The sequence below is a fragment of the Hemitrygon akajei genome, unplaced genomic scaffold (assembly GCF_048418815.1).
Source record: "Hemitrygon akajei unplaced genomic scaffold, sHemAka1.3 Scf000034, whole genome shotgun sequence".
NCBI lineage: Eukaryota > Metazoa > Chordata > Chondrichthyes > Myliobatiformes > Dasyatidae > Hemitrygon > Hemitrygon akajei.
This window is the reverse complement of record NW_027331920.1, coordinates 3,501,299-3,529,251: the sequence shown is the minus strand read 5'-3', so window position 1 is coordinate 3,529,251 and position 27,953 is coordinate 3,501,299.

The following is a 27,953-nucleotide window of genomic DNA, read 5'->3' as shown; positions in this document are numbered from 1 at the left end:
TAGCCTCGAAGCCCGGCGAAACTGTTTCTACTGACAGGAGAAGGGGTGAAGGCGGGTCTTCGCGCCTTAAAACCAGCGCTTCGGGTAGATGGAGCTCGTCAGCCTGGGAAGGCAGTCCATCTAAGAGAGGGAAAGCTCTGCTTTCAAACCTCCGCTGCCTTGCGGCCATACCCACTTATGGGAAAGGCTTCGGGAGTAAAACTGGAGGACAAATCCGGAGCTGGAGTCCCTAAGGCAGTCTTCAGCCTTGCTCTGACAACTCCTGCGACGACACTGGTGCCAAGCCGTATCGGCCCTTACCCTTCCCTTGGACAACATCGGTGGCGTGGAGAGAGGAGGCTTGCTGCTCGGGCAACTGCCGGTCTTCTATACCACCTTGCCCAGCCCTGCGCTCTGCAGAGGCTGAAGTGAGACTTTCTAGGCGCGGGTCCATGGTCTCGCGAGACTAACGGATGCCATCCATCCTGTAGTTATCAGCAATGTTTGTTTTTGTTAAATTTCCAAAACTACTAATGTGTTAGTGTTTGCTCTCTTGAAGAACAGCAAGGTGGATAAATCCCGAGTGTTTAGTGGAAAATACTGCAGGTTATTGAGAGAGGCAGAGATGACATCACTGAGGACTTAACCAATATACTTGTGTTATTTTCAGCCACAAGCAATTGCACAAAAACAAGATAATAAATATTATTCTATTTTTTAAGAAGGGGAATTGGTAGTTCTGGAAAATATGGACTCACGTCAGGGGTAGGTAAGTTACTGGAGAGGATATAGAGTTATCAAACACAACACGCAAAAACCCACCATCCAGCTCATTCAATCTGTGACGACCTGTTTTCTGACCTAGCCCCACCGACCTGCAGCAGCACAATAGCCTTTCATATACCCCTTTACCATGTACTTATCCAAGATTCTCCAAAATGTTGCCAAACAACCTGTATTCAGCTACTTCCTCTGGCGACATTCCCACATTCCCACTGCCCTCTGGGTAAAGACATTCCCTTCCATCTTCCCATTAAACTTTTCAACTTTTACCCTTAACCTATGACTTCTTGTTGTAGTCTCACCCAGCCTGAGGAGCGAATGTCTCAGTTTGGGAGAGATTAAACCTATGGAGCCTTTCTCTCTATTTCAGGTCCTCAGCTCCTCGGAAAATTATTATAAATTTTTCCTCTAATGTTTCAAACATATTATTGTTTTTACTGTCGCACAATACTCCGGGATTGTCCTCACTAACATCCGATACAACTTCGACATAACATTCTAATTCATGTATAGGGTACTTTGGATTATGAATGCCAATGTGCCAAGGGCTCTCTTCATGACCCTACCTTCAATAATGGAGCTGTATTCCCAGATCCATCTGTTCTCCGCAGACCACAATCCCCTACCACGCACTGTGTAAGTCCGACCGTGGTTGTTCCTGGTAAAGTGCAACACCTCACACTGGTCCAGATTACATTCCAGCGGCAAAACCTTCGGCCATTTTTTCCATCTGCCATAGTCAGCTGCAAAGTTTGACTTACTTGCATATCCTGTCCCTTAGAATGTCTTCCAATCAGTTAACCCCTGATGTCAGAGGCTCACCTGTCTCCTACTTTCCCGGCTTATCCTCAGAGACTTTCTGAAATAATGGAAACTAACAGCGGACACCACTTCCATGGTTAAAGAAGTCATACATACCTCTGTCAAGGGTCCTGCAATTTCTGTACTAGACTTCCACAATGGTCAGGATACATTGATACCTTGTCACAAACTGGAAATTGATCCGCCGTAACTTTGACCACACTACCACATTTGAAAGGAGTAGAATTAGGCCATTTTTCCCATCAAATTTTCTCCACCATTTCATCATAGCTGATCCATTGACCGTACAGGCCGCCCTCTCCATCTTTCTCCCTTGTCCCTTCATGCCCTGAACAATTAGGAATCTGTCAACCTCAGCCTCATGCATACGTAGAGACATGACATCACACTGTTTCACGTGACAACGAATTGCACAGATTTACCACTCTTTGGTTAACAAAATTCCTCTTCCTCTCCGTTCTTAAAGGATATCCCTCCATTCTGAATCTGTGTCCTCTAGTCATAGGCCGTCCTACCATAGGGCATATTCACTCCATATCCACTCTTGCAGGGCATTTCACAATTCGATAGGTTACAGCGACCGTCTACCACTGTACTCCATCTGCCATTTCCTTGTCCATTTTCTTCATTTGTCTAAGTAATTTTGAAGCCTCTTTACTTCTTCAAAACTACCTGCCCCTTAACCTATTTTCGCATTGTATGCAAAAACTGCAAGAAAGCATCAATTATATCATCCAAATCATTGACACATGGCGTAAAAGGAGTCGGTCCCAACACAGAGCTCTGTGGAACAACACTAGTCACTGGCAGCAAATCAGAAAAAGCTCCATTTATTCTCACTCTTCGCCCCTTGCCAGTCAGCAACTGTTAGAATAATCTCTTTAATACCATGGGTTCGCAGATTGTTAAGTAGGATCATGTGTTTCTTCTTATCAAAGGCCTTCTGAAGTTAAGAAATTCACAATATCAACTACTTCTCTTTTGTCTATCGTGTTTCATTCTTCTTCCAATAATTCAAATCAGGATTGTCAGACAAGATTTTCCCTTGAGGAAACCATGCTGAATACTGCCTATTTTTTCATGTATCTCCAAGTACCCCGAAACCACCTCCTTGACAATAGACTCCAGCATCTTCCTAACCACTGAGGTCAGAGCCACTATCCTTTCTTCTGTCTCTTTCCCTTCCATTGATGCTGGCTGGTCTGCTGAGTTCCTCCAGCATTTGTTGTGTTGCTTGGATTCCAGAATCAGCAGATTTTCTCTTTTATGTGAGAGGTAAGGAGGAATTTTCTTAGCCCGAGAGTAGTGAACCTGCGGGAAGCTCTGCCACAACATGTGGCGGAGGCCAAGCCTGTGGGTTTCTTTAAGGCGGAGGATATCAAAGGATATGGAGAGAAGGCAGGTCTTTGAGGTTGAGTGGGTATCGGGATCAGCCATGATGGAAAGCGTAACAGGTGGGTTGAAGGACTAATTCTACTTTGATTCTCCTTTGATTCATGGTCCAATGTGCCAAAAGCTCTCTACACCACCCAATCTACTTGTGAAGCCACTTTCAATTAACTATAAATCTGTGTTCCCAGATCCCTCTGTTCTACCGACTCCTCGGGGCCCGACTGTTCACCCTGCGTTCCCGCACCCCTAAATCAGCATGCACACCAAACCGCTGATACCTTCACTTACTAATTAGATTATCCAAGTGAGAATAATTTCAATCTCTTCACAAAACGGCGCCTGAACCATAAGAATGCAAGAACAGAGGTCAAAATTCAAATTGAATGTACAAAGGAAACGGACTTGAGATTCGTCAGAGCTACAAAGCAGCAGACATGCACATTGGATTATCCCAGAGCAATAAGCCTTTTAAATAGACCACAATGCGGCTGCCTCCACCTGAGAAAGTAATTGAACGTTCAAAGTGCGTTATTATTACAGTATCTAAAAATGCAACAACTGAGAGTCGTCACACCTCCAAATCCTGAGAACCCGGAAATACGTGCGCATCCCCAAGCCCATGATCATGCTCCAAAACCACCGATTCCCCAAATTCCGTGTGCACACCTAACTCCTGCAGCATTCCCAAATCCACACCCACACCCAGATACGTGCGCACTCCAAAATCCACATGCAAACCCATGCTGGCCTACTCCCCCCTAGATCTGCGCATTCCCCGTCCGTGTGCACCCCCGAGTCAGTATATGCCCGGGAATCCGCCGACACCACGAATCCCTGTGCACCCCAATGTTTGCTGAAAGAACTGCAATTTCTACGCACATCCCCAAATCCCCTTGCACCCTCATATTCCACAAACCACTCCAAAATCAGCGCACGTCCTCAAATCTCTGTGTAACCCCAAAACCATGCTCATTACCGAAATTCTCGACGCCCCTACGTCCACATTAGATTTTCCCAGAGCAAGATTTATTTCAAGTATATCAAGAACAGCTGACACCAACACAACGACCAATAACAGATATCAAAGATCAATTTGCATTTATTATTAAAGTATAATTAAAACAATTTTGAGATTCGACACACTGACACCGCCGAATCAGAGTTCACCGGCAAAGCAACTGACACCCCAAATTCCGTGTGCAGCACTGTAGCTGAGAAACCCCTAAATCTGTTCACATCCCCGTGCACCACCAAATCCGTGTGCACCCCAAATCCGTGTGCACCCCAAATCCGTGTGCACCCCAAATCCGTGTGCAACCCAAATCCGTATGCACCCCAAATCCGTGTGCACATATCACCGACAAACCCCGAAATATACGCATATTCCAAATCGGTATGAACCCGCACATACGTGCGCACCCCGAATCTGTGCATAAGCCCACACAGGTGACTGTCCCAGAGCAGGAATCAGTTCAAACACTGATAAAAATCGCTATTTCCACCTTGAAAAATATAAATCTATGAGTGCACCTTCAACTGAACTTTGCTCTTGCTATTTCCTTAAGGTGGAGGCAGCAATTTTGTGAATTATTTGAAATGATTTTTTTCTGGGATAACGAAATGTGTATGCTGGGGTGGCAGCGCGATTGCGGGTGTACACAGATTTGTGGATGTATGCAGATTTATTGTTCTGCCATCGAAGATGGGGATGATCACAAATATGGGTTTGCACACTGTTTCGTGGGTGTCTGTGGATCTGGGTTAGTGACGAATCACAAGATTGATTCTGAAACTTCCCGGGAGTCTCAGGGCTCATTATCTCTCACTGGCAGTCTCCCAACTCAGCGCTGAGTAACCCTCCTTTCTCCAGTCTCGTAAGACCAGGGTTTACACACCCCGGTCCCGCCAAATCCGTGAGATTCGGATGTTCGCCCTCCCAAACCCCGGTTTGTGTGAATGACGTCTGATTTGCTGCCCCTGTTTCAGCTCGTCGCAGGAAATAATAATATTAATAAATTGCAGCTGAACTATGGAATTAGATTATCGAAAGTTGAGGATGTCTGTAGCAACTGGGTAAATCGGCTGAAGATTTTGCAGCTGCAATGAAATGTGGACCAGTGTGAGGGTGTTGCACTTTGCCAGGAACAACCAGTGTAGGGTGAATGGTAGGAGATTGTGGTCTGCAGAGAGCAGAGGAATCTGGGAACGCAGGAGAAATATCAGGAAGCTTGTAGAATACAGACAAAAGTTTGCAATGGTGATCCCTGGTCTGTCTTGGTGGGCACCAAGTTCGGCCTGTAAGTGCCGGTGGCGATATTGAAAGTGAAGGGTATCATCCGAAACATCGGCTCATTAGATGGTGCCTGACCTGGTATGCTTCCTGAAATACTGCATTCAGTTCCCGTTAGCATTTTATACAAAGGATAGTTTGTGCTGGAGGACTCCGCGGGACATCAAGCGGGATTGTGGCGGATCCCAGTGCATAACTCCCTGAAAGTGGCTACTCAGGGTGGGTGGTAAAGGCGGTGTCGGGACTACCTGTCTTTAGTAATCGAGGCACTTGGTTCCAGTGTCAGGTAGATACTGTAATTTGCAGATTTATAAATCTCTTGTTTAATCGCATCTGAAATGCTGTGATTCTATTATAGGAAAATATGGAGGTTTCGGACGGTGTGTAGAGAGGTTTGCCAGGATTCTGACTGGATAAGGAGAGTTTGGAAAAATTAGGGATTTTTTTTCTGGAGCGGCAGAGCCTGAGTGGTGTGTGGGAAAAGTTTACTGTAATATGAGAAGCACAGACAGAGTGGACAACATGTATTTTCGTCACTAAGGAGGAAAAGTCTAATTCCAGAGCGCATGTACTTAAGGTAAAATCTAGAACCCTAACTGATCAGTTATTTTTGCACTAATTAGGTATTTTGTAATTCAGTGAAATTTTGTATCTTTTCTTAATACTACCGATAGCAGCAACTCGCTGCGCTCCGCCAGGGTGATGGAGTGGAAGAGGAGGGGCTGAGTATGGCACAGATTTCCACACGGCCTATCGTAGTTCAGACCCGCCGCTGTCCCCTGCTCTCACTGGCTGAGCTGCCTGTCGTTCAAATAGTTCATCTGACCGTCACTCACCAGAGAGGTGGAGATGTGAAAATAGTATCTATGTTGCCTTGAGAAAATAGAGGCAGTTGCAGTTCAACGCGCTAAAGTACAGTTGTGTGTCATATCCAGAGGCCTTGCAAATAGTTAAAGCAGTTTCCGACTGGTAAACTTGATAAATCGTTCCCAGTCAGAGAACAGAGTGTGAAGTCATTGGGTCTTGTAGTTGCTGGATAAATGGGCTGAAGATTTTGCAGCTGGCATATAATGTGGATCATTGTGAGGTGTTGCACTTTGCCAGGAATAACCAGGTAGGACTGACACAGTGACTGGTAGGGGATTGTGGTCTGCGGAGAACAGACAGATCTGGGAATATAGACCCGTACTTAAAGGTAGAGTCATAAAGAGAGCTTTTGGCACATTGGCCTTCATAAATATAAGTACTGTTAACACGAATTGGAATGCTATGTTGAGGTTGTAAAGGACGTTAGTGAGGACAATCCTGGAGTATTGTGTGCAGTTTGGGCCACCTATCCATGGGCAAGATATCAAGGAGATTGAAAGATTACAGATAATATTTACAATGATTTTCCCAAGATTTGAGGACCTGAGTTGGAGAGAATGATTCAAATGATATTTTCCACCTCAGCTTGGGCGAGACTAGAACAAAAGGTCATAAGTTAAGTGTAAAAGGCGAATTGTTTAAGGGGAAGATGAGAGGGAGTTTCTGGATTTAGAAAGCAGTGTGAGTGTGGATTTGCCAGAGAAAGTGGTGAAAGCAGGAGACATTTGGATTGGTACATGGACGGGAGGAGTATGAAAGGTTATGGTCCTGGTGCAGGTCGATAGGACTAGGCCAGAAAACAGGTCATCACAGATTGGAAGAGCCGGTGGTCTGTTTATCCATGTGGTGTTCCGTAATTCTATATCCTATCCCTAAGAATCGTTTCCAAAAACTTTCCTGCCACTGCGTGAGTTTATATTTTCCAGGATGATCCACCCCCTACTTAAAAACATTTATAGTCACTGTTCTGGGATCTTACTTTTGGCTGGAGTGAAAACAAATATATTGGTCCAGTTCCCTACCTCTCTCAATAATCTGTAGTATATTCCAACAGGTTCTGAGGAAATTATCCACCTTATTTCCCGTTAATTGACCAAACACTACATCCTTTGTAATTATACAAAGTTAAAATACATTGCAGTTAGGTACGGAATAAGAAATATTTAGTGAAAGACTCTTACAGCGGGAAAAGTAGCCTTCAGCTCCTGTGCCCTTGTGACTATTCAAACTAATTCATGCCCAGAGGAGATGGGACACACGCAGCAAACGGAACTATTTTGTTGGGCACCAAGTCGGCCAGGAACGGCCAGTGTTAATGCTGAAAGTAAAGTGTCTAATTCGAAACGTCGGTTCGATGCCTCTCCATAGATGGTGCCTGACCTGGTATGTTTCTTCAAATATTGCATTCAGTTCTGTTCAGCATTCCATACAAAGGATATATTCTGCAGGTGACTCCAGAGGAAATTCACCAGGATACGGAGGATCCCTGTGCGTAACCCCCCGAAAGCGGCTGCGCAGTGCGATGGGATGGTAAAGGCGATGTCCGGCCTGTTTGTCTTCAGTAGTCGAGGCACTGAGTTTCGGTGTCAGGTAGGTATGTTACAGGTTCATAAATCTCTAGTTTCATTGCATCTGAGGTGTTGCAATTCTATCATCGGAAAATGTGAAGGTTTTAGACGGGGAGTAGAAAAGTTTTACCGGGTTGCAGCCTGGATAAGGAGAGATTGGACAGTTTAGGCTGATTTTCTCCGGAGAGGTGGACGCTGAGGGAGGTCTGGCAGACGTTTATAGGAATGTGAGAGGCACAGACAGAGTGGACAACCTGTATTTTGCCCAAGGAGGAAATGTCTAATTCCCGAGAGCAAATATTTAAGCTGAAACGGGGAACATTAACTGATGAATCCATTCTTGCAATATTTATGTATTTTGAAATTTAGTGTATTTTTAATCTTTTCTCTACACTGATGTTGTGCAAAAAAGAAACAACTGGCAAAACACTTTTGCTCCGCCACCACAAACATCGCCGGAACGGACCCACCGAGGCGTCGAAGGGGAACCACGCCAGTCTTTGTGAAAGCCGAGGACGGAGACTCCGACAGCAGCTACTCTCTGAACTCCGCAACGGCGATGGAGCAGAAGAAGAGGGGCTGAGCATGGGGCAGATTTGCACCTGGCCTATCGTAGCTCAGACGGACCTCTGTCCCCTGCTGTCACTGGCTGAGGTGCCTATCGGTTAATTGAGAAGATTAGTTGATGTGAAAATCAGTCATGGGGAGAGGTGCAAATGTGAACATGGTATCTATGTTGCTTTATGAAAACAGGCAGTTTCAGTTCAACCGATTAAAGTACAGTTGTACGTGTCTTATCCAGAGGCCTTCAAAAAGTTTAAAACGTCTGTCACTGGTAAACTTGATAACTTTTCCCAAACAGAGAACAGACAGTGAAGTCAGTGAATATGTGTCGTCTTCACAGTTCTCTCAATAAAGATACTTTATTGCTGGACGAAATGAAGCTTGTGATGTTTATAACGGATGTGGTGAATTGTACTGATCAAATACCTCGTCCGACTGAGGAAATTAAAATTATTGTGAGAGCTGCAGAAAGACATCTTGGTGTAACTGGTGTTAACAGTTTCATAAGGAAAAGGGTAGGGTATATAGTTGTGAATGTGAGTTAAACGTATGTGGCATTTGTAGTAGAAATACATCATTCAACAGGTGGGGTATTAAAGTGGTTAATTTGTACTACTTGTGGAAAATGACAGTAGTATTGCCTATTCTAAACCCGGAGCTCCCAGTCTGATCCTTCCAGTTATGGACGAATATGGTTAACCTCTCATTTATGTAAATTTATGGATGTATAGTACTGGAACGGTTGAATTATACTTTTGAAGAGGGAAACAAGGTATCGTTTTATCAGAGTATATTTTGGAAGGGGAGAATGACGTTGGATTCAGTTTTATTTTCTGGAATACAATATTCCGAAAGCTCAGTTAAAATAAATTGTTGCAATGATAGTACTTTTGATATTGAAAAGGCATGTAATATTTATGGAAGGAAGGACTTTTGGGAGAGGGGAGATTGCAGCATTTTTTCTGATTTTTGTTTGTCCTTTGGAATGTCCCTGCAAGTAAGGGTGAGAAAGATATATCCTGGTGTGTATGAGATAGCGAATGGGAGCGTACAAGACAGTATTTGTAACCCTTTATTATTTAATAATATGATTAATGATATTTGCAGAGATAGCGTCGGTAAATTACTATGTACAGATGAAGGAGCTTTCAGGATAAGAGGTAGAAATTTGAATTTTAGTGTATGGAGTTGCAATTATCTATTAATTTGTTTGAACAAAAGGGAAATAGATGACGATGTAAGCTTTCAGTAGCTAAACATAAGTTATGTGTTTTACAAATAAGCTTAATTGATCTGCAGATGATTTGCATTTATACGATCAAACTCTTCAAGACGTGCCAGTACAAAGATTTTCAGGCATATGGGTGGATAATAAGCTGGCATGGAAGAGCTACATCGTTATAATAACTGATAAATAAAAAGGAACATTAAATATTCTCAGCTGTCCATGTGGATATTCTTGGGTGCTAGACAAAAATCATTTAGAATTGTTTAATTAAATCTGTTCTCGATACTGTCTGTGTGGCTTATGTATCAGCTTCATCTTCAGCTTTAAAATGCTTGGATGTGATGCAAGCATAGACTTTAAGATTGTGTTGATATGCAGTAAAGTCGACCCATTTTTCAGTTTTACTGGTTGAAATGGGATTATTACCCTCACAATTGCGGCAGGTGAACTTGATATTAACATACCCGATTAATTTTAGGGGGCAGAGACCTTATCATGCTGCTGAAAGTGTGTTAGAGGACGGGTGGGAACACTCTGGAAGGGTGTTTTCTGTTTTGGATATCTGGGCTCTTATCACGCTTGGAGTATGGGCTTGTTGGATTATGCAATATGTCCCAGTGTCGCGTTCTCAGTAACTCTACTTTGTTTTCTTTTCACAATCACATTAGTCGATTTTAGCTTGAACAGTTTAATAGCATGTAAATATTCTTTTCTGCCGGAGAATCTGTTGTCTCATCAGTATATTAAGGAAAATTATTATGATATGTTAACCGCCAATCGTTACTAATCGTGTCAAGGTTTTAAGCATTTTTGCAGATGGAACAAAAGATAATTTAACTGGGAATGCCGGCGTAGCCCATTTTTGTCCCTGAAGTATAGACAATGATGGAGAAATTATTTTGCAACCATTTACCAGTATATAGAGCACAATTGGTTGCCATCATTTTAGGCTTAAGGTGGGTGAAGAAATTTCTTCCCACGCAACGTTCAGATTACATTCCTGTTTTGATGACTCTTAAAAACGTTATTTTAGCAGTTGGTCAAATTTACTGTTTGGAAACTCACCAGGCATTAATTCATATTCAAGTACTTGTTTATACATTTTCTTCTTCCAGGTCCCTGCACACAGAGGTATTGACAGGAATGAGTGGGTTGACTGTAAGTTGCAAAAGTTCAACTGTGGATAAAGATCCTTCACTTAACAAATCAGAAGTTCAGAATTTTGTATGTTGAAAATTAGGAGCTTATGGAAAGACTGATAGGAAAATGGATACACCTTCAGAGAATATATAAACGTGTTGGGTGTATGGGGAAAAAGTGGTAAAACAAGAAGGGGTGGAACTATATTGGCATGAACTGGAATGGGAACATACAAGTGCAGGGTTTATGGGAGAAACAAGAAGGGAAGGAATTATATCGCCATGACTTACTATGCTTAATTATTCCTTTTGTCATGTTGCAAAATATGCTTCCGGATCGCGTGTTTTTTTTTTATTATGAAACAATTGAACATTTTAGCGTGAAGCATATCATACAGGCTTGATTTTAATTTTGGGGGGCCTTGATTGATTCCATTTAACCGCTTTCTTAAGTCATGGGAGTGAATTTAACTAAATTCGCAGTATTGTGCTTCATTGCGTATAATCGATAGGATTTGTTGGGGTAATTTAGCTTTCACTAGAAGACAGAAACAGTGAGGATTTTATTTCCCAATTGTCTACGCCACCGCTGACAGCGGGAATGCGCCTTTAAGTTGGAGTTTCAACCGCCGTTTATTCAAAGCCTGACTTAATTTCTTAACTTGGCCAATCATTAAACAAGATAGCGGAGACTGGTGTGATACACATTGGGTTAGTAAACTAGCATCTGAGTCGTTCCCCGCCGTCTTATGGGAATGTCTGACAGTGAATGGGAATAGATGGACATATCCGCAGACGAATGTGCGCCTCTGGCGACTACTCAGGTCGCGGCTTTATTAATGAACTGAAGCATCGAAGTGACGGGATATTTCACCGCGCTGATCACCTGCTCCCTGAATTTCGACTGAGTCACCGCGTAAATAAATGTGTTCGTGCAGCAGCTGAAATTCAGCAGGAAAATCCCGACGTAGTGAAAGATCCATTCAGAGTCATTGAAATCGTTTCCTTTCCCTGCGACCTGATAATATATGAAATTTACAACATATGTCATACACAGGAGGATGAAGCTGCCGGAGAGGGTGAAGAGTAAAATCACAGACCTCCGCCTGCTCTCCATCTCAGGGTCACTGCGGTTCTCCCCCTTGCTCTGACCCTTCAGCCCCTTACGGACCCGACTGGACACTAAAATGTGCCTGACTGTCAGAGCGTTGAGCAGCAGGATCCCCGTGAAAGGGAGGAACGGAGTTAAAACCGTATCCAGCCAGTCATAACCTACCCATCCGGGGTCAGTGAAATAATTGTCCTTGGTAATACACAGCCACGGCACATCGTCGATGATCACACTGGGTTCCCGTACAAAGTAGCGGGGAATGCTTCTCAGACACGCTGGTACGCCGGTTGTTGTCAGAACCACAGCCGCAGTTTTCCTGGTGCAAAATTTTGTTTTCAGTCTCTGGCAGCAAATGGCGACAAACCGGTCAAAGGTGAAAGCGACGGTGAACCAGATAGAACAGTCTGTGGCTGTGAACCTCAGTACATCGATAACACTGCACACAGGGGTGATGCTCAGAAAACTCCACGGGAAGTGGTACACTCTGATTCGAGTCAAAATGACGCCGGTGACAACGGTCAGTAGATCCGCCGCTGCCATGGCCACCAGGTAGCGAGTGGTGCAGGTAGAGAGGCCGCACTTTCCCCGAGACAGGATCACGATCGCCACTATATTCACTGGAGAGTGGAAACAGACACTGGGCATTACTGAAAACATTGTGCGTGAACTAACAGCTGATCTGGATTTAGACAGTGCTAGAATCTAAAAACGGCTGCTGATCTAACACCAGCGCTGGGTCGCACTGTCTCTGACCTGTCTTCTTCAGTGTGGAGATAAGACGATGTGTGGGGAATCGTTGGCGATAAAAACGATCTGCATTAACAACACCGATCGGTGCCGATCCCCTTTTCCAGTCGCTGATGGGGCCGGTTTCACTGAATTAACTGTGACTGACCAGGACTCTGGAAAATCAGCATCTGATGAGGCCGAGAAGGGATACAGAGAGGAGCAACACACACAAAACTGGAGGAACTCAGCAGGTCAGGCAGCATCCATGGAATCGAATTATCTTTCGTTTCAGGTCGAGACCCTACTTCAGGTCGAAGCGCTGCCCCGATTTATGACGGTTTTCAGAGGGAAAGAAGGAACCACTTAGTGACCTGTGGCTAAGTTGCTCCGTTAATGGATTAATTCTGCAGCGCAGTTTAATTCGATAACACACGGCAGCAGATCCGTGAACACTGGTTCAGGTGATCAGACCCGATAATTGACCAGCAGACAGTGCGATCCGACAGGGACAGACTCCACATGGAGACGTGAAGCACAGGACTAGGGTTTCCCTCTGATCAATAACTCAGGAAAAATGTACTTCAGAATGCAAACATCTCCCAGTCACAACTTCCCGGAGAGATCCCTGACCCCAGCACTGGGACATCTCTGGACAAGGAGTCATTCAAGGCAAGAACAGCGTTCTATTTGATTCCGTGAGTTAGAGGAGAAACATAGACACTTGTTATTAAATATGAAAATTTAGAATGTGAAATTGACAGGATCGATAACTCTGATGGATATTTGTGCAATGATGATCAGGTTGTAAGCTTGTAACATTATCTTCAACAGGTTCACACCGGTTAACACACAGAAATAACGAACTTGAAATGCTCTGCTCACTCACCAGGAACTCCAATGACGGCAATGAAGATGTACAATATTTTCTCCAGACTGATGTACCTATCCAACATTGCAGACATTTTCTCTGGCCAGTGATTTGTGTCTTTGTGCGACAGGCGATCTCTCGGAATGAAATGTTAAGGCAGCACATGCCTGTGGTTTTTAAAGCCATTTAGCAATTCCACAGGGACAGATTTCAACAGATTTAAAATAAAGGTTTTTAAATTATTTACAAACCAATTACGTCAGACAAGTACAATCCCTGCGATGACAGATTGTGATTAAATCATTGAATAATATTTAGACCATTTGTGGGAGTTAGTTTGCGACAACAAAGGTAACTGAACCGTCCGAGGTGTCTTTTCAATTAAATGTGCTTCCACTGTAAATATGTACTTCAAAGGAACCAGTTGTTGGACAGAGAATATTGAAGTAAATTATGTCACTGTGCCTGTGAAATTGTTCAGAATCACCTACTATTACCATTCTCCTCAAGAGTATAAACTCTTGATTTAGTTTGTGTTTGCAGGACTCTACTGAGAGGCCTCGAAGAAAATGTCTGTTTGTGTTGATGAATAAACACAATTTCATACCCACTAAATCCTCCAATTGCTTCAGTGACTTAGTCACGCACAGAGCATTTGGGGGCTCATCCAGGACCAATCCCCAACCCGAACACATGCCATGAAATTGAGCAGTCTAGTGGGGGGAGGGGTATGTTTTAATCATGTCACTCCGTATGTATCAAAGAACACGCTGAGAGCTGGAGAGGCGGATTAGGAACTGTGTGTGTGTGTGTGCTTGCGTGCGTGCGTGCGTGCGTGCGTGCGTGCGTGCGTGTGTGTGTGTGTGTGTGTGTGTGTGTGTGTGTGTGTGTGTGTGTGTGTGTCTGTCTGTCTGTCTGTCTATGAACGTTAGTGTGCGTCAGTGTCTCTGCTTGACCCTGCCTGACTATACACGTGCCCGTACACCTCCAATTCAGTTTATCCCCCTTGGTTCAGCCCCTTCCCATCTGTCTCCGCAATGCAGATGTTCTCGAACTCTCATTTCAAACGCTTCACAAAATGGCTGCTGAAATGTAACAAAGCAAGAACAGAGGGCCGATTTCAAATTGCATTTATTATTAATGTATGGAGAAATAAAACAACCTTGAGACTCGTCACAGCTCCATTTCGGCAGACACCCCTGCATGCACATTAGGTTATCCCGGAGAAAGAATCATTTCAAACAGTTCACAAAATAGCTACCTCCATGAAAAAAGAACAGAGGTCAAAGTTCATATTGAATTAATTATTATTGCATTAAAAACGGAACAACCCTGAGTTCTGACAACCTCCAAATCCACCAGCTCCCCCAAGCCAGTGCTCATCCCCGAATCCGCCAACACCCCCAACATCCCGACATCATTCAACCCTCAAATCAGCATGCACCCCGAAATTAACTGACTCTCCGAAATCAGTGTGCGTACCCGTATTCGCCAACATACCCTGAAATGTCTGTTCATCAGCAAATCAATGTACAGCCCCATTCCCAAGTGTTCCCCTCAAACCCGCTGACATCGACACAGACATATTAGATTTTCCGAGAGCAAAACTCATTTCAAACAGATCGCGAAATAGCTGCCTCCATCTTTAAAAGTTCAAAGTTTATAACGTGATCATTATTAATGTATCTTTGTATCTCTGCATCTATGCGTGTTTATATGAGTTCCCGTGTGTTTCTTTGTGTCAGAGGGTAGCTAGCAGACAACGCTGGCGCTTTGTCGTGACGGCTTGGCGACTGAGCACACTTGGCTGGAACAACAGAGGGATGTGTGTACACTGGTTCAGAGAACTATACAGCATTGCATTGCTTGCAAGGGATACAGCAATATCATGGGCTTAACTCTGAGGAGGTTGAACAGGGAATGAAAGAGTGAACCTTTGAGATTCTGGGCGGAAAATGGGGGAGAAATCAGTTTGAAAGCTATCGAATATTGAATGAACTGGGAACGGGACACATTGGAGACCTGGGGAGGCAGGAGTGATTCGGCGGCTGATCTTGCTTTACGGATGTGCTAAGATTTAGGGGTACGGAAGCGAATGGGTGGATGCGCAGGGATTTTGAGGTGTCCGTTGCTTTAGGGATGCACACTGATTTAAGAGTTGAATGCGCGTTTACCGGTGAGCACAGATTTGTGGGCTCACAGTGATTTGCACAGAGTTGGGAGTGTTGGCGGATTCGGGGGTGCACACTGACTTGTGGGAACCGTTGGATTTCGAGGAGTATCGAATCTCAAAGTTGTTCCGTTTATACAGACTTCAATAATAAATGCAATATGAACTTTGACTTCTGTTCTCGCTTTTGTTAAATGCAGTCAGCCGATTTGTGAACTATTTGAAATTATTCTTCAACTGTGCATGTGGGGGTGTCTGCTGATCTGGACAGGTGACGAGTCTCAAGGTTATTTCATTTGTACATAAAATAATAATAAATGATATTTGGATTCTGCCCTCTTGATTATTGGGCAGAACGGCCTAAATCTGCTCCTAAATCTTTTGGTCTTATGGTCTTATAACAGATTCCTGAGGCACAGCACTGGTCACCGGCGTCCATGCAGAATATGACCCGTCTCCAACCACTCTTTGCCTATTCTGGATCCACAAAGCAACGTACCCTTGCATCCCATACCTCCTTACTGTCTCAAATTACTTGGGTCATTAAATTAGGGGCATGAATCAAGGGGGATAAACTGAAATAGAGACAGACAAGTGTATAGTCATCCAAAGTCAGGCAGAGACAATGGGTCTAAACACACACGCACACACACGCACACACACACACACACACACACACACACACACACACACACACACACACACACACACACATTCTTACCGCCTTTCCGACTTTCAGCCGTGTTCTTTGACACATACAGGGTTCTATGATTAAAACGTTCCCCCACACTGGACTAGTGAGTTTGATCGCGTTATGTCTGTGTTCTGTGTGGGTCCTGGACGAGCCCCCAAATGTTCTGAGTATGACTGAGTCGCTGAAGTCGTTGAGCGTTTCATTGATAGGAAAGTGTTTATTCATCACCACAGACAGACATTATTTTGGAAACCCCCTCAGTAGAGTCCCCTAAACATAACCTTCATCAAGAGTTTATGCTCTTGGTAAGAGTTGGTGATTCAATACAGTTTCACAAGCTACTATGCCATAATTTACTTCCATATTCTGTGTCTGAGAAATGGTGCATATGTACAGTGGAAGCATCTTTAGCTGAGAAGACACCTCGGAAGGTTCAGTCACCATTTTTGGGACAAACTAACTCCCACAAATGGTCTAAATATAAATTCATCAGTTTATTGAATTCAACAGTGGCTAGATGGGAGATGCCAGAGAGTAGTGGTGGATAATTGTTTATCGGGATGGAGGCCGGTGACTAGCGGGGTGCCTCAGGGATCTGTTTTGGACCCAATGTTGTTTGTAATATACATAAATGATCTGGATGATGGCGTGGTAAATTGGATTAGTAAGTATGCCGATGAAACTAAGGTAGGTGGTGTTGTGGATAATGAGGTGGGTTTTCAAAGCTTGCAGGGAGATTTATGCCGGTTAGAAGAATGGGCTGAACGTTGGCAGATGGAGTTTAATGCTGAGAAGTGTGACGTTCTACATTTTGGCAGGAATAATCCAAATAGAACATACAGGGTAAATGGTAGGGCATTGAGGAATGCAGTGGAACAGAGAGATCTAGGAATAACAGTGCATAGTTCCCTGAAGGTGGAGTCTCATGTAGATAGGGTAGTGAAGAAGGATTTTGGAACGCTGGACTTTATAAATCAGAACATTGAGTACAGAAGTTGGGATGTAATGTTAAAATTGTACAAGGCATTGGTAAGGCCAAATTTGGAATATTGTGTACAGTTCTGGTCACCGAAGTATAGGAAAGATATCAATAAATTAGAGAGAGTGCAGAGACGATTTACTAGGATGTTACCTGGGTTTTAGCACTTAAGTTACAGAGAAAGGTTGAACAAGTTAGGTCTCTATTCATTGGAGCGTAGAAGTTTGAGGGGGGATTTGATCGAGGTATTTAAAGTTTTGAGAGTGATAGATAGAGTGGATGTGAATAGGCTGTTTCCATTGAGAGTAGGGGAGATTCAAACGAGAGGACATGATTTGAGAGTTAGGGGGCAAAAGTTTAAGGGAAACACGATGGGGTATTTCTTTACTCAGAGAGTGATAGCTGTGTGGAATGAGCTTCCTGTAGAAGTAGTAGAGGCCAGTTCAGTTGTGTCATTTAAGGTAAAATTGGATAGGTATATGAACAGGAAAGGAGTGGAGGGTTATGGGGTGAGTGCGGTTAGGTGGGACTAGGTGAGATTAAGAGTTCGGCACGGACTAGGAGGGCCGGAATGGCCTGTTTCCGTGCTGTGATTGTTATATGGTTATATGGTTATTCTGAATCTGTTACAGCGAGGATTGCACCTGCTGTGTTAATTAAAAATCTTTACTTTTAAATCTGTTGAAATCTGTCTCTGTTGAGTCAGGTTCTCAAAGTTGCTCCGTTGAAACAGACTTCAATAATAAATGCAATATGAACTTTGACTTCTGTTCTTGCTTTTGTTAAATGTAGACAGCCGATTTGTGAACTATTTGAAATCATTCTTGCTCTGTGCATGTGGGGGTGTCTGCTGATCTGGCCAGGTGACGAGTCTCAAGGCAGTTTCATTCGTACATAAAATAATAATAAATGAAATTTGAAATTTGAGCTCTTTTCTTGATTACTTATTGGTTCTTGAACATGCAACACACACACACACACACACACACACACATACACACACACACACACACACACACACACACATACACACACACACACACACACACACACACACACACACACACACACACACACACACACACACACACACACACACTCACACACCGTCTTATCCGCCACTCCGGCTCTCAGCCATGTATTTTGACACACACAGGATGCCATGATTAAAACATACTCCCCCCACTGGACTGTTGAATTTGATGGCCATGTGTTAGGGTTAGGGATGCGTCCTGGCCGAACCCTGAAATATTCTGACTGACTGAGTCACTGATGTCGTTGGAGGGTTTCATGGATAGGGGAGTGTTTTATCATCACCACAAACAGACGTTTTGTTTTGGAAACCCCCTCGGTAGAGTTCCCGAAACATAACTTGCATCCAGAGTTTATACTCCTGACGAGAATGGTAACGGTCGATGAATCAGTTCAATTTCAAGGTAGAATGACACAAATTATATCAATATTCTGTGTCTGAAAAACAGCTCCATTGAAGTACATATATGCAGTGGAAGTACATTTAATTGATAAGGCAACTCGAAACGTTCAGTCCCCTTTGTTGGGACAAATATCTCCCAAAAGTGGTCCAGGGTTTGCACCTGCTTGACGCAATTGGTTTGTAAATAATTTTTTAAATTATTTTTAAATCATTGAAATCTGTCCCCGCCAGGCATGTGCTACCTCAACATTTCATTCGGAGAGATCGCCTGTTGTAGACGGGGACAAATCACTGGACAGAGACACTATTTCCAATGTTGAATAAGTACAAGAGTGTGGACAGACTTTCTTACCGCCCCTTCGGCTTTCTGCCGTGTTTTTTTGACACAAACAGGGTGCTATAATTAAAACATGCTCCCCCACACTAGACTGGTGAGTTTGATGGCGATATGTCAGGGTTAGGGGCGGGTCCTGGACGAGCCCCCAAATGTTCTGAGTATGACTGAGTCGCTGAAGTCGTTGAGCGTTTCATGGATAGGAAAGTGTTTATTCATCAACACAGACGGACATTATTTTGGAAACCCCCTCAGGAGATTCCCCTAAACATAACCTTCATCAAGAGTTTATGCTCTTGGTAAGAGTCGGTGATTCAATGCAGTTTCACAAGCTACTATGCCATAATTTACTTCCATACTCTGTGTCTGACAAATGGTGCATATGTACAGTGGAAGCACCGTTAACTGACATGACACCTCGGAAGGTTCAGTCACCATTTTTGGGACAAACTATCTCCCACAAATTGTCTAAATATAAATTCATCAGTTTATTCTGAATCTGTCACAGCGAGGATTGCACCTGCTGTGTAAATTAAAAATCTTTACTTTTAAATCTGTTGAAATCTGTCTCTGTTGAGTCGCTAAATGATATTAAAAACCTCAGGCATGTGTAATCTCAACATCTCATCGTCTGTAGCACTGGACAGAGAAAAAGTCCACGGCGGGTAGAGCTGGGTGCTGGCGATGAAAGTCCCTCATGAGCCAGGCCTCCAGGATATTACGGGTTGGGACCCAGCACCTCTCCTCAGGTCCGTAGCCCTCCTAGTCCACAAGGTACTGGAGGCCACGCCTCTGGTGACGAACGTCCAGCAGCCGACGCACCGTGAACACCTCTGACCCATCGATGAACCTGGAGGGTGGGAGGTTTTGGGACAAGACACAGTGGTGACCTATAATACGCCTTATGCGGGAGACATGGAAGGTGAGATGAATGCGGCGGAGAGTGGAGGGGAGTTTGAGACGGACTGCAGCATGGCTGATGACTTGAACAATGGCAAAGAGGCCGATGAAGCGGGAATTTGTGGGAATCCACCTTGTGGGGTAGGTCTGAAGTTGAAAACCACACACGCTGTCTCTGTCGGTAATGTGGGGCCTTGGAGCGATGGCCGTCAGCTTGACGCTTGATCCTGACAGAGGCACGGTGAAGGGCGTTGAGGTGAAAAGTCAGGAGATTAAACTGCAACTTTTTAAAATTCTGGCTCGGCCACATCTGGAGTATTTCATACAGTTCTGGTCATTCTACTTTTGGAAGGATGCTGACATTTTGGAGAGGGTGACTTCGTCAGTGACTTCGTTCTGCTGCGCATTTGATTTTATGCCTCAGTTTCGTTTTGAAAGTGGAGTTTTCATTTCTACTGTAAGAAAAGTTATGCCGGCAGTTCTGAAAATCACTGCTGGTTAAACTCCAGTCGGAGAGTGAAGAATTATCTACATTTGGGAAGCTGAAGGATGGAGACAAGTTGTTGTTGTCGGCGGTACAACAGGTTCGACCTTATTTAATCTTCATTCGGAAGGAATCAGTAACCTGCAATCCAAGGTAGTCCCTGCTGAAGAGCAAAAAGGACTGGAGCAGGGTTTCTCCAAGGAAAGGTCAGAGCCTTTAAGCCGTTTTATTTCCTTCATCGTAAATCCTTCGGGCAAGGCATTTTTCACTTGGGATCGGCAGTAACGTCACGTCGTAGGATAATTTAGTACTTCAAGGAAAGTCTCTCCTAATTGACTGTGTAAATCAATTGGACTTTTGCATTTACTACTTTAAAGAACTGAGTTCGTGCTTCTCGTTATAAGAACTGTTCGAGCTGCCGTATAGCAGTCCACTTCCGGTTAAGTAAGTCGTTTGTTTACTTTTATGTTTTCTTGAGCAGTGTTTAATAAAAGATTTATTTGATGATTTAAAAAAGCCTGTCTCAGTTCTATATTCATTGTTGCCACATCGTAACAGCTAATTAAGGTCTGACACCTTGGTAAAAGTTATCTGAGAGCTTAATTCTTTTGGGATGCCCAAACTTTTGCGTGGTTCTCCTTTCCTTTTCTTCACTCTAAAACTGTACAAAACAGAAATAATACACTAATCTTGCTTAAAATGTTGAAAAGAATGTTTCGTATTTAACCGTATGACTTTCGGAGACCAGTTCATCTTCTACTCACCAAGCGATTCACAGTAACAGAAATTTTGACCAGGGGTGCCCAAACCTTTGCATGCCACTTTAAGTATTTGGATTTCAGTGGTAATAAGGTAAACTGGATTTACAGATGACACCTAGATTCAGAGCGCGAGTGGACAGCGAAGTAGATTATCGAAAGTTGAGGATGTCTGTAGCAGCTGGGTAAATCGGCTGAAGATTTTGCAGCTGCAATGACATGTGGACCAGTGTGAGGGTGTTGCACTTTGCCAGGAACAACCAATGTAGGGTGAATGGTAGGAGAATGTGGCCTGCAGAGAGCAGAGGAATCTGGGAACGCTGGAAAAATATCAGGAAGTTTGAAAAATACAGACAGAAGTTTGCAATGGTGATTCCTGGTCTGTCTTGGTGGGCACCAAGTTCGGCCTGCAAAGTGCCGGTGGCAATATTGAAAGTGAAGGGTTTCATCCGAAACATCGGCTCATTAGATGGTGTCTGACCTGGTATGTTTCCTGAAATACTGCATTCAGTTCCCGTTAGCATTTTATACAAAGGATAGTTTGTGCTGTAGGACTCCGCAGGACATCAAGCGGGATTGTGGCGGATCCCAGTGTATAACTCCCTGAAAGTGGCTACTCAGGGTGGGTGGTAAAGGCGGTGTCGGGACTGCCTGTCTTTAGTAGTCGAGGCACTGGGTTCCACTGTCAGGTAGATACTACATTTTGCAGTTTTATAAATCTCCAGTTTAATCCCATCTCAAGTGCTGCGATTCTATTATAGGAAAATATGGAGGTTTTGGACGGTGGGTAGAGAGGTTTGCCAGGATTCTGAGTAGATAAGGACAGTTTGGAAAATCTAAGGATATTTTCCCTGGAGCTGCAGCGCCTGAGGGGTGTCTGGCAGAGGTTTATTGGAATATGAGAAGCACAGACAGAGTGGACAACATGTATCTTCGTCACTAAGGAGGAAAAGTCTAATCCCAGAGCGCATGTACTTAAGGTAAAATCTAGAACCCTAACTGATGAGTCATTTTTGCACTACTTACGTATTTTGTAATTCGGTGTAATTTTGTATCTTTTCTTAAAACCACCGATAGCAGCAACTCGCTGCAGTCCGGAAAGGTAATGGAGTGGAAGAGGAGGGGCTAAATATGGCACAGATTTCCACCCGGCTTATCGTAGGTCAGACCCACCGCTGTCCCCTGCTCTCACTGGCTGAGCTGCCTGTCGTTCAAATATTTCATCTGACCGTAACTCACGAGAGAGGTGGAGATGTGAAAATAGTATCTATGTCGCCTTGAGAAAATAGAGGCAGATGCAGTTCAACACTCTGAAGTACAGTTGCGTGTCATTTCCAGAGGCCTTATAAAATGTTAAACCAGTTTCCGACTGGTCAGCTTGATAAACTGTTCCGAGACAGAGAACAGAGTGTGACGTCAGTGGGCACTGTAGTCGCTAGATAAATGGGCTGAAGATTTTGCAGCTGGCATATAATTTGGACCAGTGTGAGGTGTTGCACTTAGTCAGGAATAACCAGGTAGAACTAACACAATGACTGGTGGGGGATTGTCGCCTGTGGAGAACAGGTGGATCTGCGAATATAGTCCCATACCTCAAGGAAGAGTCATGAACAGAGTTTTTGGCACATTGGCATTCATAAATAAAAGTACTGTTAACACGAATTGGAATGCTATGTTGAGGTTGTAAAGGACGGTAGTGAGGACAATCCTGCAGTATTGTGTGCAGTTTGGGCCACCTATCCATGGGCAAGATATCAAGAAGCTTGAAAGATTACAGATAACATTTATAATGATTTTCCCAGGATTTGAGGACCTGAGTTGGAGAGAATGATTCAAATGGTTTTGCCACCTCAGCTTGGGCGAGACCAGAACAAGAGTTCATAAGTTAAGTGTAAAAGGTGTGTTGCTGAAGGGGAAGATGAGATGCTATCCTAATTCAGAAAGCAGTGTGAGTGTGGATTGGCCAGAGAAAGTGGTGAAAACATTTGGATAGGTACATGGACGGGAGGAGTATGAACGAATATGGTCCTGGTGCAGGTCGAAAGGACTCGGCCAGAAAACAGGTCATCACAGATTGGAAGAGACTCTTGGTCTGTTTATCCAGGTGGTGTTACGTAACTCTATATCCTATCCATAAGAATCGTTTCCAAAAACTTTCCTACCACTGCGTGAGTTTATATTTTCCAGGATGATCTACCCCCTACTTACAACATTTATAATCACTTTTCTGCGATCTTACTTTTGGCTCTCAATAATCTGCAGTATATCCCAAAAGGTTCTGAGGAAATTGCCCACTTTATTTCCCGTTAATAAACCAAACGTTTCCCGTTATTAAACCATCCTTTGTAATTATACAAAGTTAAAATACATTGTAGTTAATTACGAAATAAGAAAGATTAAGTCAAAGACTCTTACAGCGGGAAAAGTATCCTTCAGCTCCTGTGCTCATGTGACTATTCAAGCTAATTCATGCCCAGAGGAGATGGGATACACGCAGCAGACGGGACTATTTTGTTGGGCACCAAGTCGGCAAGGAACTGCCAGTGTTAATGCTGAAAGTCAAGTGTCTAATTCGAAACGTCAGCTCTATGCCTCTCCATAGATGGTGCCTGAATTGGTATGTTTCTTTAAATATTGCATTCAGTTCTGTTTAGCATTCTATACAAAGGATATATTCTACAGATGACTCCAGAGGAAATTCACCAGGATATGGAGGATCCCTATGTGTAACACCCTGAAAACGGCTGCGCAGGGTGATGGTGTGGTAAAGGCGATGTCCGGCCTGTTTGTCTTCAATAGTCGAGGCACTGAGTTTCGGTGTCAGGTAGGTATGTTACAGGTTCATAAATCTCTAGTTTCATTGCATCTGAGGAGTTGCAATTCTATCATCGGAAGAATGTGAAGGTTGTAGACGGTGAGTAGAAAAGGTTTACCGGGTTGCAGCCTGGATAAGGAGAGATTGGACAGTTTAGGCTGATTTTCTCTGGAGCGGTGGACGCTGAGGGAGGTCTGGCAGACGTTTATCGGACTGTGGGAGACACAGACAGAGCGGACAACCTGTATTTTGCCCAAGGAGGAAATGTCTAATTCCCGAGAGCATATATTTAAGTTGAAACGGGGAACAATAACTGATGAATTCATTCTTGCTCTATTTATGTATTTTTAAATTTAGTGTATTTTTTAACTTTTCTCCACACTAATGCTGTGTAAAAAAGAAACAACTAGCAAAACACTTTTATTCCGCCACCACAAACATCGCTGGAATAGACCCACCGAGGCGTCGAAGGGGAACCACGCTCGTCTTTGTGAAAGCCGAGGACGGACACTCCGACAGCAGCTACTCTCTGAACTCCGCAACGGCGATGGAGCAGAAGAAGAAGGGCGGAGCATGGGGCAGATTTCCACCCGGCCTATCGTAGCTCAGACCGACCTCTGTCCCCTGCTGTCACTGGCTGAGATGCCTATCGGTTAATTGAGAAGATTAGTTAATGTGAACGTCAGTCATAGGGAGAAGTGAAAATGTGAAAATGTTGCCTAATGAAAACAGAGGCAGTTGCAGTTCAACAGGTTAAAGAACGTGTCTTATCCAGAGGCCTTCAAAAAGTTTAACACGTCTGTGACTGGTAAACTTAAACTCACGAGGCATTAATTCATATTCAAGTACTTGTTTATATATTTTTGTCTTGTAGGTCCCTGAACACAGGTGTATTGAGGGGAATGAGTGGGTTGACTGTGAGTTACAAAAGTTTAACTGTGGATAAAGTCCCTTCATTTAACAATTCAGAAGTTCAGAGTTATGTATGTTGAGAATTAGGAGCTGATGGAAAGACTGATGGGAAAATGGGTACACCTTTACAGAATACTTAAACGTGTTGGGTGTATGGGGAGAAAGGGGTAAAACAAGAACGGACGGAATTATATTGACATGAACTAGAGTGGGAACATGAAAGTGCTGGGTTTATGGGAGAAGCAAGAAGCGAAGGAATTATATCGCCATGATTTACTAAGCTTAATTATTCCTTTTGTCATGTTCCAAAACATATTTCTGGATTGTGTAGACTTTTTCATTATGAACACAAGCCATTTCAGGGTGAAGCATATCAGGAAAGAAATCATACAGGCTTTATTGCAATTTTGGGGGCCTTACCTGATTTCATTTAACCGCCTCTTAAGTCATGGGTGTGACTTTAATTTAATTAATAGTATTGTGTTTCATTACGTTTAATCGATAGGATTTGTTGGGGGTAATTTAGCTTTCATTAGAAGACAGAAGCAGTTCTCTATTATTTCCCAGTTCTCTACACCCCAGTCCCGTCCAGTTGATAACGGGAATGCGCCTTTAAGTTTTAGTGCCTTAATTTTGCCAATCATTAAACGAGATGGTGGAGACTGGTGTGATTCACATTGGGTTATTAAATGAGCAACAGACTCGTCCCGCGCGGTCTTGTGGGAATGTCTGACAGTGAAGTTGGTGAGCGGAATGGGAACAGATGGACATATCCGCAGACGGATGTGCGGGCGGCATTCCGAAGTAGACTGGCATCTGGCGGGAAAAATAAGGTTCAGATTCTCTTGAACGGTGCTTTTCCACTCCCGACTCACACACTATCTTAACGTCCCAGACTTCCGGTCGATGGGACAATCCGCCCGGGAATAACACCTGGGAGATCAGGCGGTGAATCTGAGGAGCTGGAGCCCGGACTGGAGACTCTGCCGCCGCCTCTGGCGACTACTCAGGATGCGGCGCCGTTAATCAACTGAAGCATCGAAGTGACGGGATATTTCACCGCGCTGATCGCCTGCTCCCTGAATTTCGACTGAGTCACCGCGTAAATAAATGTGTTCGTGCAGCAGCTAAAATTCATCAGGAAATACCCGAGGTAGTGAAAGATCCATTCAGAATCATTGAAATCGAATCCTGTTCCCGTGACCTGATAATATATGAAATTTACAACCATTGTCATCCACAGGAGGATGAAGCTGCCGGAGAGGGTGAAGAGTAAAATCACAGACCTCCTCCTGCTCTCCATCTCCGGGTCACTGCGGTTCTCTCCCTTGTTCTGACCCTTCAGCCCCTTACGGACTCGACTGGCCACTAAAATGTGCCTGACTGTCAGAGCGTTGAGCAGCAGGATCACAGCGAAAGGGAGGAACAGAGTTAAAACCGTATCGAGCCAGTCATACACTAACCATCCGGGTTCAATGAAATAATTGTCCATGATAATGCAGAACCACGGTACATTATTGATCATTATTGCGGGTTCCCGCGTGAAGTATCGAGGAACGTTTCTCAGACAGGACAGTACGCCGGTTGCTGTTAGAACCACAGCCGCAGTTTTCCCGGTGTAATATCTTGTTTTCAGTTTCTGGCAGCAAATGGCGACAAACCGATCAAAGGTAAAAGTAACGGTGAACCAGACAGAACATTGTGTGGCTGTGTTGCTCAGTACATCGATAACACTGCACACAGGGGTGATGCTCAGAAAAATCCACGGGAAGTAATAGAATCTTATTCGAACCAAAATGACCTCGGTGATAATGGTCATTAGATCGGCCGCTGCCATGGTCACCAGGTAGTGAGTGGTGCAGGTAGAGAGGCCGCACTTTCCCCGGGACAGGATCACAATCGCCAGTAAATTCACTGGAGAGAGAGAACAGACACTGGGCATTACTGGAAACATTGTCCGGGAATTGACATGGGATCGGGTTTTAGCTAAAACTCGGGAGTGCTAGAGGCTGTAAACGGCTGCTAATCTGACACCAGAAATGTCTCTGACCTGTCTTCTTCAGTGTGGAGATAAGACGAGGTGTGGGGAATCGTTGGCGATAAAAGCGATCTGCATGAACAACACCGATAGGTGCTGATCCCCATTCCAGTCGCTGATGGGGCCGGTTTCACTGAATTAACTGTGACTGAGCAGGACTCTGGAAAATCAGCATCTGATGAGGCCCAGAAAGGATACAGAGAGGAGCAACACACACAAAACTGGAGGAACTCAGCAGGTCAGACAGCATCCATGGAATTGAATAATCTTTCGCTTCGGGTCGAGACCCTCCTTCAGGACGAACAGCTGCCCCGATTTATGACGAGTTTCAGAGGGAAAGAAGGAACAACTTAGTGACCTGTGGCAGAGTTGCTCCGTTAATGGATGCATTCTGCAGTGTAGTTTAATTCGATAACACACGGCAGCAGATCCGTGAACACTGGTTCAGGTGATCAGACCCGAAAATTGACCAGCAGACAGTGGGATCCGATTGTGACAGACTCCACAGGGAGACGAGAAGCAGAGAACTAGGGGTTCCCTCTGATCAATAACTTAGGAAAAGTCTACTTCAGAATGCAAACATCTCCCAGTCACAACTTCCCGGAGAGATCCCTGGCCACAGCACTGGGACATCTCTGGACAAGATGTCATTCAAGGAAAGAACAGCGTTCTCTTCGATCCCGTGAGTTAGAGGAGAAACATAGACTTAATTCCACTTGAAATTAAATATGAAAATTCAGAATGTGAAATTGACAGGGTCGATACCTCTGATGGATATTTGTGCTGTGATGATCAGGTTGTAAGCTTGTAACATTATCTTAAACAGGCTCAGAAAACCCGGAAATACCGAACATGAAATGCTCTGCTCACTCACCTGGAACTCCAACGGCGGCAATGAAGATGTACAATATTTTCTCCACACTCCTGTACCTATCGTACACTGCTGACATTTTCTATGGCCAGCGTTTGTCTCTTTGTGCAACAGGCGATCTCTCGGAATGAAATGTTAAGGCACCAAATGCCTGGGGTTTTTAAAGCCATTTATCAATTCCACAGGGACAGATTTCAACAAATTTAAAAATAAGGTTTTTAAA